Raw genomic sequence first — 18,027 nt, 5'->3', positions numbered from 1 at the left:
AGAGCCTCGAAAACTGAACAGGTCAAGGAGCTGTCCAAGCTCACTCCTGCAGAGTCATTCCCAGGACCCAGGGCTCCAGGACTCTGACCAGTGGAAAGGAGGATATCATCATTATTTCAATTGCATCCCAGCAGGAGTGAGAGAAGGAGTCTGGAATTGAATTTTGATAGAGGCTGTCCTTTTTACTTGGATGGATTCCTGCACCTTGCCTCGCTTCAGCACTTCTTTGGATTTTTAACATGAGGTGAGCTTCTCCTGGGGCTACCAAGCAGGCCTGGAGGACTTTCATTGGCCTTTCAGCCAGTGGCCACTGTTTCATCAACTTTTTAGCCAATAACCATGAAATCCCCAGAAGAAGGCCCTGCTGGGGACACGCCCTTCCTCGAGCTCCATGGGGAACCTCATGGGATGTGGCTGCAGCCCTGCATTGGTCTTGTTGCTCGCCAAGCCACTCCTGCAGAGTCACTGTAGGAATAATTATTCTAAATACAAAAAGGAAGGCCGAGGATATGCCTATGAGAAGGTTTCTTTTAGAAACACGAAGGGTCCTAGGCTGGGGTGAGGAGGGAGCTGCCTTATTTTTTAATACTCTTAGCTTTCCCTGGTGCCATTTTACCATTCACACCCATTTTCATGTGACTTTTTAAAAAACCTTGTGAAAAAGGCAACACAGGGCTATGTTATCCCCATTGCCCAGATGAAGTAACTGAGACTCAGAAAAGGGAAGGAACCTGTCCCCTGTCACCTATCTAAGAAGTAGAAGAACTGGGACTCATTTTATAATATCAGAGGGGTCTTTCTTGTCCACAGCCAGTTCTGAATCACTGCTAGGGCTGAAAAAGGATGAGAAGCCAGGGGACTTTGTGGGAGTGGCAAGGGAATAAAGGTAGGAGATTCTTTGTCCTGTTTCATGAGCCATACCTGACATTCATAGCAAAGCTATACCATTCTAAAAACTCTGACGTCAGTAATAGGCTGTACTAGAGGTAATGTTATATCATGGAAATTAGCAACAGACAGTGGATGATGAATGAATGACTTTTGCTCATACATTAATTTAGTGTGCAAGCACTGCTGATGTGTTAGCTGGGCACTGAAGATGGACCAGAGATCATGTCTAAGCTCTGGTCTCTGTCCCAGAAGAACACACATTCTAATAGGGGAAGAAACAGACACACAAATGATCACACACCATGACAGAATCCAGAGCGCAGACAGGTAGATGTGCTCTGGAAGTCCAGCAGAGGAGGCTATGACTAAGTGTCCTTCCCTTGTGATCAAACTTGTAACCTTCGGCTGGCATGAGTTTCCCTAGGTAGCCGGGACTGGCATGACTCATCTTTCCCTCCCTATCAGACATTATTACACTGAGAACAGCCGGTATCACCAGTTAGTGCTTGCTGAATAAATTCTCCTGGAGGAGTCATGATTCTGCAGTGCAGATGACCTGGGCCATGTGTCTGAGCCTGCAGAGCCCTCCAGCTACCTGTCCTAGGAAAGGACCCTAGCCGTCACAGCCTTCCCTGGGATCTGTGCTCAGAATCAGCTGGCCCTGGAGTCCTCGCTCACCTGCCACAGTTATCTTAAAAGGTGGAGTGAGATCAAGGCGCAGAGAACATGACAGTGTCTGTAGCCCTGCTCATCCATCAGGACAAGAACACCTCACCTTGAACAAGGGAGATAAGAGAATAAAATAACACCTGACACAGCCTTATCACCTGATAATAAAACCTCCATTTTTTTTCATTAAAATAACTGAGAGCCATAGTCCTGTACATTGGCTGATAAAGAGATCACAGGAAACAAAGCTATTAATTTTTATCTCTGCTGTGCAATAGCACATTTCAGTAAATACAATATATCCAAGGGGGGGAAAATACTTTCTCTGATGGTGGAAGTTGACTGTGAATGTTTTCTTCTTTCAACTTTCATTTCTCACACCTTGTTCATCCACTAACCTCTAGGGATTTTTTAATCACAGATGACTAAGCACAGGGATCTGGCTCTGCTCTTACCATTTTGTATTGTTATGACTCTCTCTCTTTCCTTACTCTACCCCCATCTTTGGAGAGCTTGGTACAAATATTTAGAATACAATTTAAAGAATTTGAACCATTTAATTGCCTCTCTAGTCTCAATAGTCCCATCTTTGAAATGAAGAGTTAGACAGTTGGTCTCCAGAATGCTTTCCAGCTTCAGTTCTCCTGGATCCCATGCCTGAAGAGGACACAGAGCAGGTCAGTTTTGATGGTAAGAGCAGTCTTTCTAAACACAAGGATTGCCAGATGATAGTAGAACCAGGCAACCACCACTCCTGCTCTGGGCCCCACTCTTTAGCCCTGCTCTGGGCCCCACTGGGGCAGAAAGTCCTTGGGGCCCATACACGTGAATACCTGGAGCCCACAACCCCCTTCCAGAGCAAACCCTGGGTACCTGGGAGCCTGGAATTGCCTGTGCAAATGGCCCAGTGTCTGCTTCCAAGCCCTACCTGATCACTCCCCTGGCTCCTTGTCCCCGGAAGAGGTCACTGACCCAGGGTGAGCACCCCCAGGACTGGGGCATGGTCCAGGGGTGAGGGGTATGATTGATGCTGTACCTCCACATCCTGCTCTTCCCTGTCCTCAGGAAGACTTGGTTGGAAAGGGGCCAGGGCATTTGTCTTTGGGATGCCAATGCCATCAATGCCAGTGGGCAGCAGTGTCCCAGATAGAAAAGGGGGGCTATATCCAGCAGCCTCCATTTGTCCTCTGCAGCTGCTGGGGTGGGGGACTAACTGCCATAGAACAGCTTCAGAATAAAGTTATTTCAGTACTGGTTTCCTTACCTTTAACACCCAATCTACTTATGAAAAAAACAAAAACAAAAAACTGGAGGAGGCTTATAATAAAAACATCAGATAGCTAAACATACAAACCCACTACTGCATGAAAAAGGGGACAATCATGTCAGGAACCTCTGATGCAATTGTTACTACATTGAAGAAAGAAACAGTGCTGAGCCTCCTGACTGCCAAGGCAAAAAAAGAAAAGTAATGAGTTACCTGGCTTTCACTACGTGACCAAAAGTACACATACTCATTCTTCAGAGGAGACACCTTTTTTACTGGGTAGAAAACTTTAGGAGAAGTTTTATCACCTGCATCCTTACATGGTACACAAAAAGTCACACAAGGACCCATCTTCAACAGCAGTCTTCCAGGCAGTGCAGAATCATTCTCCATACAACCATTTACAATATTGCCACTTGATAAAAATCTGAGGATGGGGTATTTTTTTAAAAGCTGCCATTAAAAGAAGTCATTACCTTAGGAACCTAAGCTAATACCATCTACCTGACCAAAATTGATACAAGAATATACCTCAGAAAAATCAAAGGAATGGACCATTTAGACAAGCACTTCTCAGATTTCTCCACCTAGTATTCCTAATGTCACCCAATGACAGAGAAAAACGAAATGATTCTCTGTGAGATGTGGAGATGAAGGATCAATCATGCCCCACTCCATCTCTGGGGAAAAGTGAAATTTATCTTTAAATGTTTTTCAATTTTAACTTGCTGCTTTGTAATAAATGTCCTTATTTTAATATAAAATAAGCTTCCCCAAAATCTTTACTAAAGTTGATATCACAATGGCTTTGCATATTCCCTGGCACTATTTAGCATCCCCAATGTTTGGTAAACCATGGTTAGCTTATATTGACTCATATTTGTCCTTTATAACAAACTGATGAGGCAGGTACTATACATTTTCATGAATGGAGAAGTTGAAGAACAAAGAGATTAAGTAACGTCCCCAATAGCACATTGTACCAGAATACATAACACTTGAATGAAACCCAGATCTCCTGACTATTAGGCCCATCCCTTTATCTGGCTTCCATAATGTGAATTTCATCATTTAGGAAATAAGCAAGGAGTGAATTAAACGGTACAGCTAAGGTTTCTGACGTTGCATTACTGAAGCAGGATGCCCACCGAGCCTACAGGGCCACTGCGCCAGGCATCTGATGTCCCTACATATTCCACTCCAGCATCAGTAAATGTCTTCTGCTTCGTTGCCAGATTCCTCCAGAAGATGAGTCACCCCGCGCTCAAACCTTTCTTTATAATCAGTTCATACATCATCAACTTAATGAGCCTGGAGCAGGAAAGAGTCTTCTCCCAGAGCTCCGCAGCAGACGTATCAAACCCTTAACAACAGTGATGGTTAGTCATCTCTTCTCCATGAGACAGCCCATCAATCCTGAAAGCTGTAGGATGCAATGAGCAGGCTAGAGGGACAGAAATCTGGCATCCTGAGTCCTTGTCCGGACTCTGCCACTGGATGGTTATGGGAAAAACCACTTAACCCATTGATGCCAGGTGTGCCAGAGAATGATAATGAGAAATGTCTAGGAAATAATGTCTAGGAAACCTTTTGAGCTCCTCAGAAGCAAGAGGCTGCATAAACACAAGGTATTACTACTTCCAAGACTGCCTCAGCCAACAACATCACAGTTAAGTTTCCTGCAGGAACCTAACCTCTTCTCACCCTGCTCATGAAAGGGATTGTCTGATCCTTCAGCTCCTTGAGTTCGGGGGAGTCGACCATTTGGTTAAAGGTGAGGAGTGCTGTTGAAGTGAAGACTTAGATCTTAAAATCACAGACTCTCGTAGCTGAAAAGGCTATTAGCAATTTAGCCTTTTTATTTATTTACAGAAGCTGAGTCCAGAAAGGTTCCTATGTAACTCACCATTCCCTGAAGGCCTGCTAGATATTAGGTAGCTGCTGGGGTAAGCGGATGGCTGGGATCTGGTCTTTGACCTCACGGAAATCTCCACCTTGTAGGGAATACAGGCACATTCACAATGTACAGATGATGCTTTCATGGGCATTATTGCAAAGTGTCACCAGGATCATGACACAGAGACTGAGCTGAAGTCACCCTGCAGGCACGTGTCCTTGGGCAAATTGTTTCAACTTTGAGTTTCAGAAAAATGGAAACAAGAGCAATGACATCACTCTCTAAGATTTTTATTATGTTTGACAGCTTCCTAATAATTTCATGACCACTGGCTGATTTAATTCTTACAAGAAAGCAGCAAAGGAAACATTACGATTCTCTCTCCTCTATAGAGGCCAAGCCTGAGGTGTGGAGAAATGGAGTCGCAGGCACGTGGCCCTGCCCTGGCCCCCACATGGGCCATCGGGAAGAGAACTAGGAAGCTAACTGAACTTTAGTCGCTAGCAGCCTACCTCTCTGGGGATGAGCATCAGGGATCCCTGAGGTCCTAGCATTAAAGTTCTTTAGATCTACAAACATATCAAAGGGTTGAAGGCTACCTGGTACAGAGGAGGCATCTGAGAAGTATTTGTTTTGATCAGAAAACTGTGAGAGGAGTCAGTATTTTGTCCCTCTAAACTCAGACTAGTAAAACATTTCTTAATTCAAAAGACTTACTATGTTTTAGTAAGAACTTCATAATATTTTATATTTTAATATTTTAAATGATATAAACAGAACATGAATATGTTCTTACTGCAAAAAATCCAAATATCTGGAAGCAAGTGTCCCTTTAACTGCCCCTTCCTAATCCCAAACCCTCTCCTGCCAACTCTCAACCCTTCTCCCCTTGTCCCCACCCCATTTCCCCCTGTTAGTACTGATCAGAATCCTTTTAGCCCTTCATTACATACAACTAATTGTATGTGCATATAGAAATGCCTCTATTTATTTGGCAGTTTGTTTCTTATATAAATGGTCTAATGTGATATATATTGTTCTACAATTTTTTTTTGACTTAACATGTGGTGGAGATCTAGCCATGGGAGCTGCCTTTGATGTACTGTATTCCCTGGTGTTTCATACCATCACTATACCAGTTAAGCTATTCCCCTCTGCACGGACCTTAGTGGTCTCCATCATCTTCTCTATTATGTACAATGCTACAATGAATATGCCACCTTAGAAACACTCAAGCACACACATACACAAACACACACAGTGCTGTATATTACAGTTTAAAAGAGATTTGCCAAATTTGATTCCAAACATATGCTGCTTTACAGACCAATAGCAGCATATGAAAGGACCAATTTTCTTACGCCCTTGCTAAACCTTGATTTTTGTCAAAAGTTTTGGCTCAAAGTTTTTTTGCCAATCTGATAGTAAAAAGAATGTGCATTGCTGATGTTAATTTACATTTCAAATCTATTTCCTTTTACAATGTGAAATAATAAAAAGTGCTAACACTTCAAGTTAGTCAACCCCACTCAGCCTCACTTTTCTGCCTGTAGAATGGGGGTAGACACTACTTGGTCTTTGTTCAGTTTGTGTAACGTTGTCATGAAAATGCCTCATAAACGATTAGCTCTTTCAAGTATTAGTTATTGTATGACTTTTATAAGGTGAACATGATGCTCAGTGAGGTGGGTTACGTATTCCCAAGCACCAGTAAATGTTGTCCTATAGCTATACCACCTCCTGTCTTGTGTTGGAATGTTTGGCCCATCTTTCTTAGCAATCTGACAGACTAGGACTTTGAGCTTTTGTTTATTTATTTGTTGGTTGGCTTGGGGTTTTGTTTGTTTGCTTGTCTCATTTTTTATTTAATAGAAGCACACGCAGAATAAGGCCTGGGTTAGCCTGATCAACAGTAGGACATCGTGTTACTAAACCCAGACCTCCACTTCCAGGGAAATGCTCCAGGCTCTTCTAAGTTCACTTCTACTGTCACTACTGCACTGTTTGCTAGAGAGAAAAAGCACTCCCTATTTGAAGAGATGGAAGGTTTGCTAAGCCTAACACACAATCAGATTTATTACTAGACATGGGAGCACTGTGGAGGCACAGAGGACATTTTTCATTTTTTGGCCTCTGGGCTGCATTTCCCTTTCCTGGTAGCACACCACTCTCTATCCACAGGGTCTGCGTGGGCCTCATCCCACCCTGGGGTCGGGGGTGACATGACCCAGGCCTATCTCAATTAGCCTACTGCCATCTCCAGCCCTAATGACTGGTGGATAGCAGGGCATGTGCTACAAAAAACCTTGGGATCAGAATGAACCTTGGAATTTTTGCAGAGAAAGCAGGGAAAGAGTACTTTCATATTTCCCATGGCACATGGTCTTCAAAGGATTTAGTTCTGGAAACTTCTAATGACCTTCTTGAGGGAAAAGAGAGTCTTAGAAGGAAGGTAATACAAAGGAAGAGGGCCTAAGAGATGGAGAGAGCAGAACCAGACCCCAAAAACATTGCCAACATCAGATGTCCCCCTGGGCATCTCAGTCACACAAGCCAAGAAACACACCCTACCTAGACACACTCTTTTAAAACTTTTTTCTGCATATGATGTTCTATCATTTGTAATACCTGATGCTGGTAGAACTACCCATACACATCCGTGCTCAGTGTTTGCCTCTGTACATGGGAGGTAGCATGCATCATGGCAGAAGCCTAGTCCTGGAAGGCAGCCGAACTAGGTCTGTCACTGGCTTTGTCTCTTTGGGCTTCACTTTACAGAGTGTAAAGTGAGAGAGTTGAACAAATAAGCTTGGGACACCTCACTGTTCTGACACTCTGAATCTGTAAACCTGAAACACTTGGTGCTCTTGTGACTATTGGAAGCTGCGACTGTTGAATACTGACTGTTTGAAGCATTTCATTCATTGTGTTAAAGGAAGGCTTAAGTGGCCACCAATGGAGGGGACCTAAAGAACATAAAACAATTCAGTTCTCTGTATCTCCACCAGAATTGGCTCCAGAAGAGGGTCAGGCTTTGCAAAGACACAAATCATTTTTCCCTTTGGGCTCCTTGGGAAAAGCTCTCAGGACTAAGGAGTGTGTCTCTCACTATTCATGGCTTGCCAGTGAGAACAGCCAAGAAGGAGAAGAGGTCACACGGCCAAGCCTGCTGCCAGCACAGGATGTTCTATCCAGCCGCTGGCTGGGCAAGGAATAAGACTGCCCAACCCCTACTGAAGCTTCCTATAAAAGGTGGGCCCAGGAGGTGCCAAAACGTATTCTGCAATAATCTCTTACAAAGGTGCCTAGAACTTCATAAGATTCAAATTCAACAATTGTTGGTTGTGTTCACTATGAAGTGGACATTATGTGAAGCATTATGCCAAGCATTTTGTATGCCTTCTTTTTTTAAAACTCACAACAACCTTACTGCACCCTAATATCACCTCCAGTTGTTATAGGAGCTAAAGTTCAAAGAGGTGAAGTTGAAGTAAACTGCCTAGGGTCCCACAGCAACAGAGCTCCAGTTCATTTCCCTGCCCTGCATGGCTGCTTTGCCTCCTCTCCCGGCCCTCCACTGGGCTGCGTACAGGATCCACAGACATGCGGGCCAGAAGCACGTGTACCGGTCATTGCCCTTCTCTCAGCTGCTTTTGTTAATGTTCTGGAATGGAGTGTTCTGGCCATTAATGTGCATGTCACTTCATTGACTGGACTGTGAGTTCATCAGGGCCTGTGTGATCCAGCTATGTAGCTCCCAGAGTTCCCTGTACATGAGAGGAATGTGAAAAGCAGCCCTCTCTGGCCCAGCTACTCACCCCAGAGGGGGCCTTAACTCAACCAGGGTCACAAACTGGAGCAGGCAGGCAGTGGAAACACAGGAAATTCCAAGCCAGGTATGAGATGGTAGGAAATGGTAGGAGGCTGAGGGAACAAAATGTTCAGGACCTGCCTAAGGCATTCTGGACCAAACGTTCAGAAAGACTAGATGCCAAACAAAACACACAGACCAAGCCCCAGAGCAATGGCATACAGCCCCCACTGCGATTCTACCCATGACCATTCAGCATGGCATGGACTTGATGAGCGGCTTTCCCACCCTGGAATACCAGTTTTCCAAGACAAGAGACTATGGCTGAAAGGTTCCATATCTGGTTCTCATTTAACAAATTATGCAGCAGACAATGGGCATTTAATAAATACTTGATATAGAAACTTAAAAAAAATCAAATTATCCAAACCACTATAATTTTCACTTCATAAAGCCACTCTACAAGCCAACACTCTGTAAAGGGAGTTATTGACTCAGTTTCCACTGCTGTAGAAACCAAAATACTGATAGTGTTCAGGTGGAGAACCACCCAAATCAGGTATCTATAGGTACCATAATACTTAGAAGAGCCCTTTAGGACAATAAAATGTTTCCTTTACTGGTCCCCATACTCTAAAATGAGTGTTGTATATGCAATTCATGATTCTGTAGGATAGCCAATCAATCATCTATTCACTCAACAGTTACGGTACTGAAACCATATGGGGCAAAACCAACACTGTCCTTCTCTCATGGAACTTATAGTCTGATAATCAGCCAATCATGTAAATAAATGTACCATCCTAGTACAGTAAGAGCTCTGCAGTGTGTGCAGTGCTTTAGAGGACTGGCCTGGGAGGACTAAGGATGTGATCCATGACCTGGCTAAACAGGGGGAGAAATAGCATTTCCAAAGGCCCTGTGTAAGAAGTGTGGCAAAGAAAAGGATGTGTAAGGCCAGAGTGGCTGAGCAGAGGAGGGAAAACATGGTTGAAGAGATTGATGGAAGTCTGACCATTCCAGGTTTGTAGAGTATGGTCAGAATTTTTACCTTTATCCTATGAGCAATGTGAGTTATTTACTCTGCTAGTGGGGAAAAAAAAAAAGGGTTGGGAGTTGGGAGATGCCAGAGCTCTCCTTTCTGCTAGCCTGTACCCTTTGCACAGGTTCTTTGCAGTGCATTTCTCTCCATGGGATCTGCGGCAAGGGAGAAGATTTTTAAATTCTTTTGAATGGAAAAAGTTATTTCATTCTTAGAGTCTGAGCTGCAAATGAGATTTCTCCTTCCAATGTACCATGACATTGCCACAGTAACACCATTAGACACCCTGCAGGCAGCAGGAGCTCAGAGCCCTAGTGTGAGTTACTTCATATCCAACACCACATAAGCCAGCAGTTTTTCATCTTTTGCATTGTGCAGACCACATTTTAATCTGAAAAATATCACAGAACTCCCACTTAATACTAGCTATAAATTTCAAAATTTAATGACACAATACCATTTACCTCAAAACTGAAGTATTTTGGTATAAATTTAACAAAACGTGTGCAACGTCTATATGAGAGAAACCAGAGAACTCTGATTAGAGAAAGTAAAGATCTAAATAAATGGAGAGATATTCCAAGTACATGAATTGGAAAAGTCAATATTGTCAAGATATTAGTTCTTCCTAACTTGATCTATAAAGTCAACACAGTCTGATGCAAGGAATTATTGATCCCAGCAAGTTACGTTGTGGATATCAAAGAGTAATTCTAAAGATTATATGGAAAGACAAAAGACCCAGAATAAGCAACACAGTATTAATGAAGAACAAAGTTGGGGGACTTCCACTACCCAACTACAAGACTTAATATAAAGCTACAGTAATCATGACAGTGTGGCACTGGCTAAAGAATATAGAAATAAACTAATGGAACAGAACATACACAAATATAGTCAACTGTCTGTGACAAAAGAGGAAGAGCAATTCCATAGAGAAAGGATGATCTTTTCAACAAATGGTGCTGACACAATTGGACATTCACATGCAAAAAAGTGAATCTAGATATAGACTTTGCCCCTTTACAAAATTTAGTCAAAATGGGTTAAGATCTAAATATAACTCAAAACTATACAACTCCTAGAAGATAATCTTGGTGCCCTTGGGTTTGGTAATGCTTATTTAGAAACTACACTAAAAGCCCAATACATAAAAATTAAAAATTGACAAGTTGGGCTTCATTAAAACTAAAATATTCTACTCTGTAAAAGACATAGTTAAGAGAATAAAAAAAATAAGCCACAGAGTGGGAGAAAATATTTGCAAACACATATTATCTGATAAAGAGCTACTATCCAAAATATACAAAGACCTCTTAAAACTCAGCAATTAGAAAACAGCCAATCAAATATAAAAATAGGAAAAGATCTGAACAGACACCTTACCAGAGAAGATAAATATGGCAAATAAGCATATTTGAAAATGCTGAACAACATATGTCAATAGGGAATTTCAAATTAATGAGATTAACTTGAAATTAATTTGAGATACCACTATACACCTGTTAGAATGGCCAAAATCCGTAATACTGAGAACACCAAATGCTGATGGGGATGTAGAGCAACAGAAATTCTCATTCATTGTTGGTGAGAATACAAAATAATATAGCCACTTTAGAAGACAGTTTGGCAATTTGTCACAAAATCCAGCATTCTCATTCCTTGGTATTTTCTCAGATGAATTTCTAAGTTATGACTACACAAGAGCCTACCACTAATAGCAACCTCTTTGACAACTGTTAAAAGTTGGAAGCAAGCAAGATGCCCTTCAATAGGAGACTGCATAAACAAACTGTGGTACATACATACAATGAAATATTTTTCAGTGATGAAAATAAATGAACTATCAATCAATAAAAAGATATGAATGTTAAAATGCATACTGTTAAGTGAAAGAACCAATCTAAAAAGGCTAAAAACTACATGATTTCAATTTTATAAGATTTGGGAAAGGGAAAACTATTGAGACAGTAAAAGGAGTAGTGATTCAGGGAGAGGAAAGGAGGGATGAATTAGTGGAACATAGGTAATTTTTAGGGCAGTGAAACTATTCTATATGATGCTGTAATGGTGGATACATGTCCCAATATATTTGTCAAACCCATAGAATATACAATACCAAGACTAAACCCTAATGTAAACTATGGACTTTATTTAATAAGAGTGTACAATATTGTCTCAGCAACTAAAAAATTTACCATATTAATGTAAGAAATTAATAAGAGGGGAATCATAGGGAGAAAGACAAGAAGGTGTATGGGAATGCTCTGTAATTTCCAATCCATCTTTCTATAAATCTAAAACTGCCCCCAAAATAATGTATATTAACTTAAAAATGCCAATGGTTGATAAAATATATGATAAAAAACATGGTTTTAGTAGCATGGTTTTAAAAATTATATTTGATTAATCACACCACCACCCATAGACATTTGAGAAACACAAATACGTATGAGTAAAATAAGCCTGTCTTTTGCAATCTCTAGACAATCTTGAGCACACTTACAGATTCAGGAATCTCTTGCAATGACTCCAATCTGGAGTTTGGGAGCCACTGCTGAAGGATTCATGAACATTTCTTGATTAGTGAGTGAAACATGCTCCCTTGGAAGGTGAAGAAAACACTGCCTGTAGGTCAGAGTTGTTAATGTCAAATTCTCATTTCTGGGAGATGGACTTTCCTCACTGCACAGAAGGGAGAACTGAGTAAGAGATTGTGTGTAAAAGCATCAAGCATAGTGCCCAGTACATGGTAGCTGCTCAATATGTATTAACCAAATCGGAACCTGGTGTTATAAAGCAGATCAATCATCAGGCATTGGATTGGACTGGCTGACACCCAATGTCTCTTCCACTTGGGTCTGTGACTCAGGCTCCACCCCCTTTTTAATGCTTTGGGACCTCATTTCTGTTCCAGGCCAAAAGTTCTGTCACTATACGATTGGGTATGGGAAGAGCTATATGTAACAGTAGCAAAGACCTTGGGAGGGCACCCTATCTGACTCACTCTCCAATTTGCCTTCATACACCATTTGTCACATGCACTTAAAGCATGAGACCCAAAAGCAGAACTTTTGAGGGTGTCAATATATGTCAGGGTAGGAGAAGAAACTGAAAACTGCCCTGTCCCTCCTTAGTGATATAGCAGCTAAAAATATTATGAAAAGGTCATCCAAAATTACAATGTTCTGGAGGAATGAAATATATATTTATCATGGCCAACAAAGGTTTCACTGCATTTCTTCATTCACAGTATTTATTCATTCAGCTCCAGCTCTATGCAAGGCACTGGCAGTGTTGTGCATTGAGCCTGCTAACTCTAGTCCACGTGAAAACATGTCCTTTTCATGTTCCTTATCACCTTAACTGCATAGGGATCCAACCATTCCCACCCTGCTCTACTGGTCCTGGAGTCTTTGCTTCCAGCAAGTGACTGACCATACCTCTGGAATGGTAAAGGGTCTGGAAACAGTGTCATGAGAAACCTAAAGAAACTGGGGAGTCCACTGTTATTCAACATAGTACTGGAGGTCCTAGCCACAGCAATTAGACAAAACAAAGAAATACAAGGAATCCAAACTGGTAAAGAAGAAGTTAAACTGTCACTATTTGCAGATGACATGATATTGTACATAAAAACCCTAAAGACTCCACTCCAAAACTACTAGAACTGATATCAGAATACAGCAAAGTTGCAGGACACAAAATTAACACACAGAAAACTGTGGCTTTTCTATACACTAACAATGAACTAATAGAAAGAGAAATCAGGAAAACAATTCCATTCATAATTACATCAAAAAGAATAAAATACTTAGGAATAAACCTTACCAAGGAAGTGAAAGACCCATACCCTGAAAACTATAAAACACTCTTAAGAGAAATTAAAGAGGTCACTAACAAATGGAAACTCATCCCATGCTCTTGGCTAGGAGGAATTAATATTGTCAAAATGGCCATCCTTCCCAAAGCAATATACAGATTTGATGCAATCCCTATTAAATTACCAACAACATTCTTCAATGAACTAGAACAAATAGTTCAAAAATTCAATGGAAACACCAAAGACCCTGAATAGCCAAAGCAATCCTGAGAAGGAAGAATGAAGTGGGGGGGATCTCACTCCCCAACTTAAATCTCTACTACAAAGCTATAGTAATCAAGACAGTTTGGTACTGGCACAAGAACAGAGCCACAGACCAGTGGAAAGGAAGAGAGACCCCAGATATTAACCCAAACATATATGGTCAATTAATATATGATAAAGGAGCCATGGACATACAATGGGGAAATGACAGTCTCTTCAACAGATGGTGCTGGCAAAACTGGACAGCTACATGTAAGAGAATGAAACTGGATCACTGTCTAACCCCATACACAAAAGTAAATTTGAAATGGATCAAAGACCTGAATGTAAGTTATGAAACCATAAAATTCTTAGAAAAAAACATAGGCAAAAATCTCTTGAACATAAACATGAGCAACTTCTTCATGAACATATCTCCCCAGGCAAAGGAAACAAAAGCAAAAATGAACAAGTGGGACGACATCAAGCTGAAAAGCTTCTGTACAGCAAAGGACACCATCAATAAAACAAAAAGCTACCCTACAGTAAGGGAGAATATATTCATAAATGACAGATCCAATAAAGGGTTGACATCCAAAACATATAAAGAGCTCACACACCTCAACAAACAAAAAGCAAATAATCCAATTAAAAAATGGGCAGAGGAGCTGAACAGACACTTCTCCAAAGAAGAAATTCAGATGGCCAACAGACACATGAAAAGATGCTCCACATCGCTAGTCATCAGAGAAATGCAAATTAAAACCACAATGAGATACCACCTCACACCAGTAAGGATCGCCACCATCCAAAAGACAAACAACAACAAATGTTGGTGAGGTTGTAGAGAAAGGGGAACCCTCCTACACTGCTGGTGGGAATGCAAATTAATTCAACCATTGTGGAAAGCAGTATGGAGGTTCCTCAAAAAGCTCAAAATAGAAATACCATTTGACCCAGGAATTCCACTTCTAGGAATTTACCCTAAGAATGCAGCAGCCCGGTTTGAAAAAGACAGATGTACCCCTATGTTTATCGCAGCACTATTTACAATAGCCAAGAAATGGAAGCAACTTAAGTATCCATCAATAGATGAATGGATAAAGATGTGGTACATATAAACAATGGAATATTATTCAGCCATAAGAAGAAAACAAATCCTACCATTTGAAACAACATGGATGGAGCTAGAGGATATTATGCTCAGTGAAATAAGTCAGGCGGAGAAAGACAAATACCAAATGATCTCACTCATATGTGGAATATAACAACAAAGAAAAACTGAAGGAACAAAACAGCAACAGAATCACAGAACCCAAGAATGGACTAACGGTTACCAAAGGGAAAGGGACCGGGCAGCAGGGGTGGGAAGGGAGGGATAAGGGCAGGGAAAAAGAAAGGGGGCATTACAATTAGCATGTATAATGTGGGGGGTGCATAGGGAGGGATGTGCAACACAGACAAGACAAGTAGTGAGTCTACAGCATCTTACTACGGTGATGGGCAGTGACTGTAATGGGGTTTGTTGGGGGGACTTGGTGAAGGGGGGAGTCTAGTAACCATAATGTTCTTCATGTAATTGTAGATTAATGATAATAAAATGAATTTAAAAAAAAAGAAATTGGGGAGTTTTGTTGGTGATGAAAGAACCTAGGAGACACATGATCCCTGATTTCACAAATCTCAAGGCCCATCATATGGAAGAGTTTGATTTTTTCTGGTGTGGAGTCAGGAACCAGAATTACAAACTGGTTCTGGAAGTGATAGAGAGAGTGTCGTTGATGACATTGCTGATGACTGTCACTGATGTCATGTCAGCCAGAAAATGAAGCTTTTAAGTATGAAATAGACTGCATCAACAGACAGTGAGCTTGCCATTACTGGAGGTATTCAGAAGTCAGATAGTCAACAGCCAGGGAGTTTACAGAGGAGATACTTTCTGCAAACTTGGAAGCAGTGGGATTGATCTTAATAACTTAACTTCTCACTTCAAATCTGCTCCTATGAGGGTGGCTGTATACAATGATTTCTGCATTATGATCAGATAGTACTCTGTCTCATTTCTGTGTATGTACACATGCTTCAGAGTTTACAAAGTGCTTTCAATCACATGGTCTTATTAACTCCTAAAGACACATGTTTTGAGAAAATTAATAGAAAGGTTGTTATACTCATTTAAGAGTTGAGGAATCAAAAGAAAGGGAAGGCCAAAAGAAGCAAATCAATGATGAAATCGAAAGAAATTATCAGATTTCAATGGGATTCCACTTTTCCTGTTATGAAATCACAGACCAAGAACACTTGTCTCCTTTTCAGAATGAACAAGTGAAGAGTATCAGATTCCAGATCAGGGAGATGTGTTTTCCAAGGAGCTAAGAAGTGATGATTGATATCTAAGATGGGGCATGACATTTTCTCCATGCTCCAAAAGCAGAAAATACTGAGTCTTTGAAGTTGACAAACTTACTACCAATGGGTCAGCGTCTTTCATGCTCCAGGGTGAGACCATGCTGACCACTGGCCAGGTGTGGAGAATCAAGGCCTTTGTTCAAAATGGGCAAGAAAGAAGAGAGAAGGTGGTAGTCTAGGGATGATGTGAACTAGGAAAGTCCCAGAGGGCAACCAGGAAATCAAGAACCACTTGTATCTTCCTGTAAGAATGTCTTGCATCTGGAAATGCAGTCCAATGACCCACCCCCTCCAAAGAAATACAGATTGAACAAATAGAAAATTCCCAAAGGCTAATGAAGGGATTAATCCCTATGTAATAATCATGTTGTGCTCTTCTTCTCTGAGGTCTTTCATCTGTAGATCCTGAAAAGTTTTGCAAACATTAATTAAATGTTATACCATTCCTTTGAAGTGAGTATTATTATGCCCATTTTCCAGATGAGAAAACTGATAGTCTAAGGGGGTTGCCCAGGGGCTGCCCAACCAAGATTCCAGGAAGCCAAGCATTTCAGACTTCAGTTGGGCAGAGTTCTGGACCTCACAGGGAGAGTGAGACAGGCAATCAGGCAGTGCTTTATCCAAACGTTGAGAAAGAAAGATTCATGAAGGAGCATTCTGCATACTGGTCCACAAGTTCCGTAAGAACATGGAAGGGCTTTTCCCTTATCAAAGGGACTGGGTCCAAGACCGTAAGTCTTACAGATAGATGCCATGAATCATTCCTCAGCCTTCCAATGGGATGTCATGTCTCCTTTTCAAAGCTGCCAAAGACTGTTGTTGTTACTTCTTTTATGGTCTACCTTGGGTTATAATTATTTACGTTGGCATCTGTTTTTTCTCTTAAGACTTCATAGAAGGGTATCTTTTATTATCCTTTTGCCTGGGTCATAGTATGAGGTCATAAGTAAATATGTTTTTACTTTATTTCAGGTGAGGTTGATGGGAAAAGTCAGAGCAGCAGACAACTTCTGCAGGGTGCAAGGACCAAAGTTGATGACATTTATTTTTCCCAGAAACAACAAGCCTTGCCTACAACCCATGTTTTCATATGAATAAAGGTACTTTTGAGTTTTTATGACTGCCAAAATCTCTGTTTTTACCTTAGAAGCCAACATTCAGTTAGGATGTTCAAGCCTGGCCAAAATTCAGTGAAGAAGTGTGGAGAAAGTGAAGATTCCTATGGCCAGGATTCTCACCTGGCCCTGGTCAGCTTGCTCACTACACACATGTGGGCAATACATTATTAACTCCGTATAAAGAGTTCTGTCCAGTGCTCTGGGCTGCTTCAAGGCTGCAAGACAGCAGAGGCTGGAGTGGTGGAAGTGCTGAGGACAGAGGCCAAGACAGCTGTGGGGCAGAGAGGCCCAGAGGCAGAGACTGGCTTGCTGCATGCAGACTCACTCTGAGTGGACGGGATTATACTGACTGACCTGCCACTATGGGAATATAGTTGGGTATAAACACTTTCACCCCAAGAATATTTCCACTGTTTTTTTTCAGTCTCACTGAATCCGTAGTGAACTTGCCTGCGGCTGAAACACATTGGCAAGACAAGAAGATTCACAGAAAGCCATGTGATGAGCACATTTGGTAATAACAGACAACTTTATATGAACATCATGCTTTATAAATTTAATAAAGCATTTTTATAAGCACTTTCAAATTTGATTCTATTAAGACACCATGAAGTGGACAATAGAGAGGTCATTGTATTATTTTATCAACGAATGTTATCAAGGTTAAATGACCTACTCTAGATCACACAATTATTAAATAACAGAACTGTGGCAGAAACCAAACAACCTAGAGAAAGACAACTCTGTATTCCACAACTTCCTTTCCCTTTCCAGCCTTCCAAAATTGGAATTCTCTTTATAATTTCTTTTTTGCCCATCACTGTGCTTGCAACCTGTGCCTGAGCAGGGTCTGTGCT

General features: G+C 41.3%; 1 long non-coding RNA gene across 3 annotated transcripts in view; it reads left to right on the top strand.

Annotated features, from left to right (window-relative positions):
• Positions 1–17,742, top strand: part of LOC108392314 (uncharacterized) — a 29,855-nt gene extending 12,113 nt beyond the window's left edge. The window contains exons 3-7 of one of the 3 annotated variants that reach the window (XR_012129309.1): positions 135–244; positions 2,133–2,237; positions 4,063–4,206; positions 17,025–17,152; positions 17,595–17,742. This is a non-coding gene — a long non-coding RNA (uncharacterized lncRNA). Of the gene's footprint in view, positions 1–131; positions 245–2,132; positions 2,251–4,062; positions 4,207–17,024; positions 17,153–17,594 lie in introns of all 3 variants that reach the window. The other 2 variants (XR_005062878.2, XR_012129310.1) reach the window with 2 other exon arrangements.
• The last annotated feature ends 285 nt before the right edge of the window (positions 17,743–18,027 follow it).

Source organism: Manis javanica, chromosome 3 (genome assembly GCF_040802235.1).
Source record: "Manis javanica isolate MJ-LG chromosome 3, MJ_LKY, whole genome shotgun sequence".
Taxonomy (NCBI): domain Eukaryota; kingdom Metazoa; phylum Chordata; class Mammalia; order Pholidota; family Manidae; genus Manis; species Manis javanica.
This window is presented reverse-complemented; position numbering and strand designations above follow the sequence as displayed.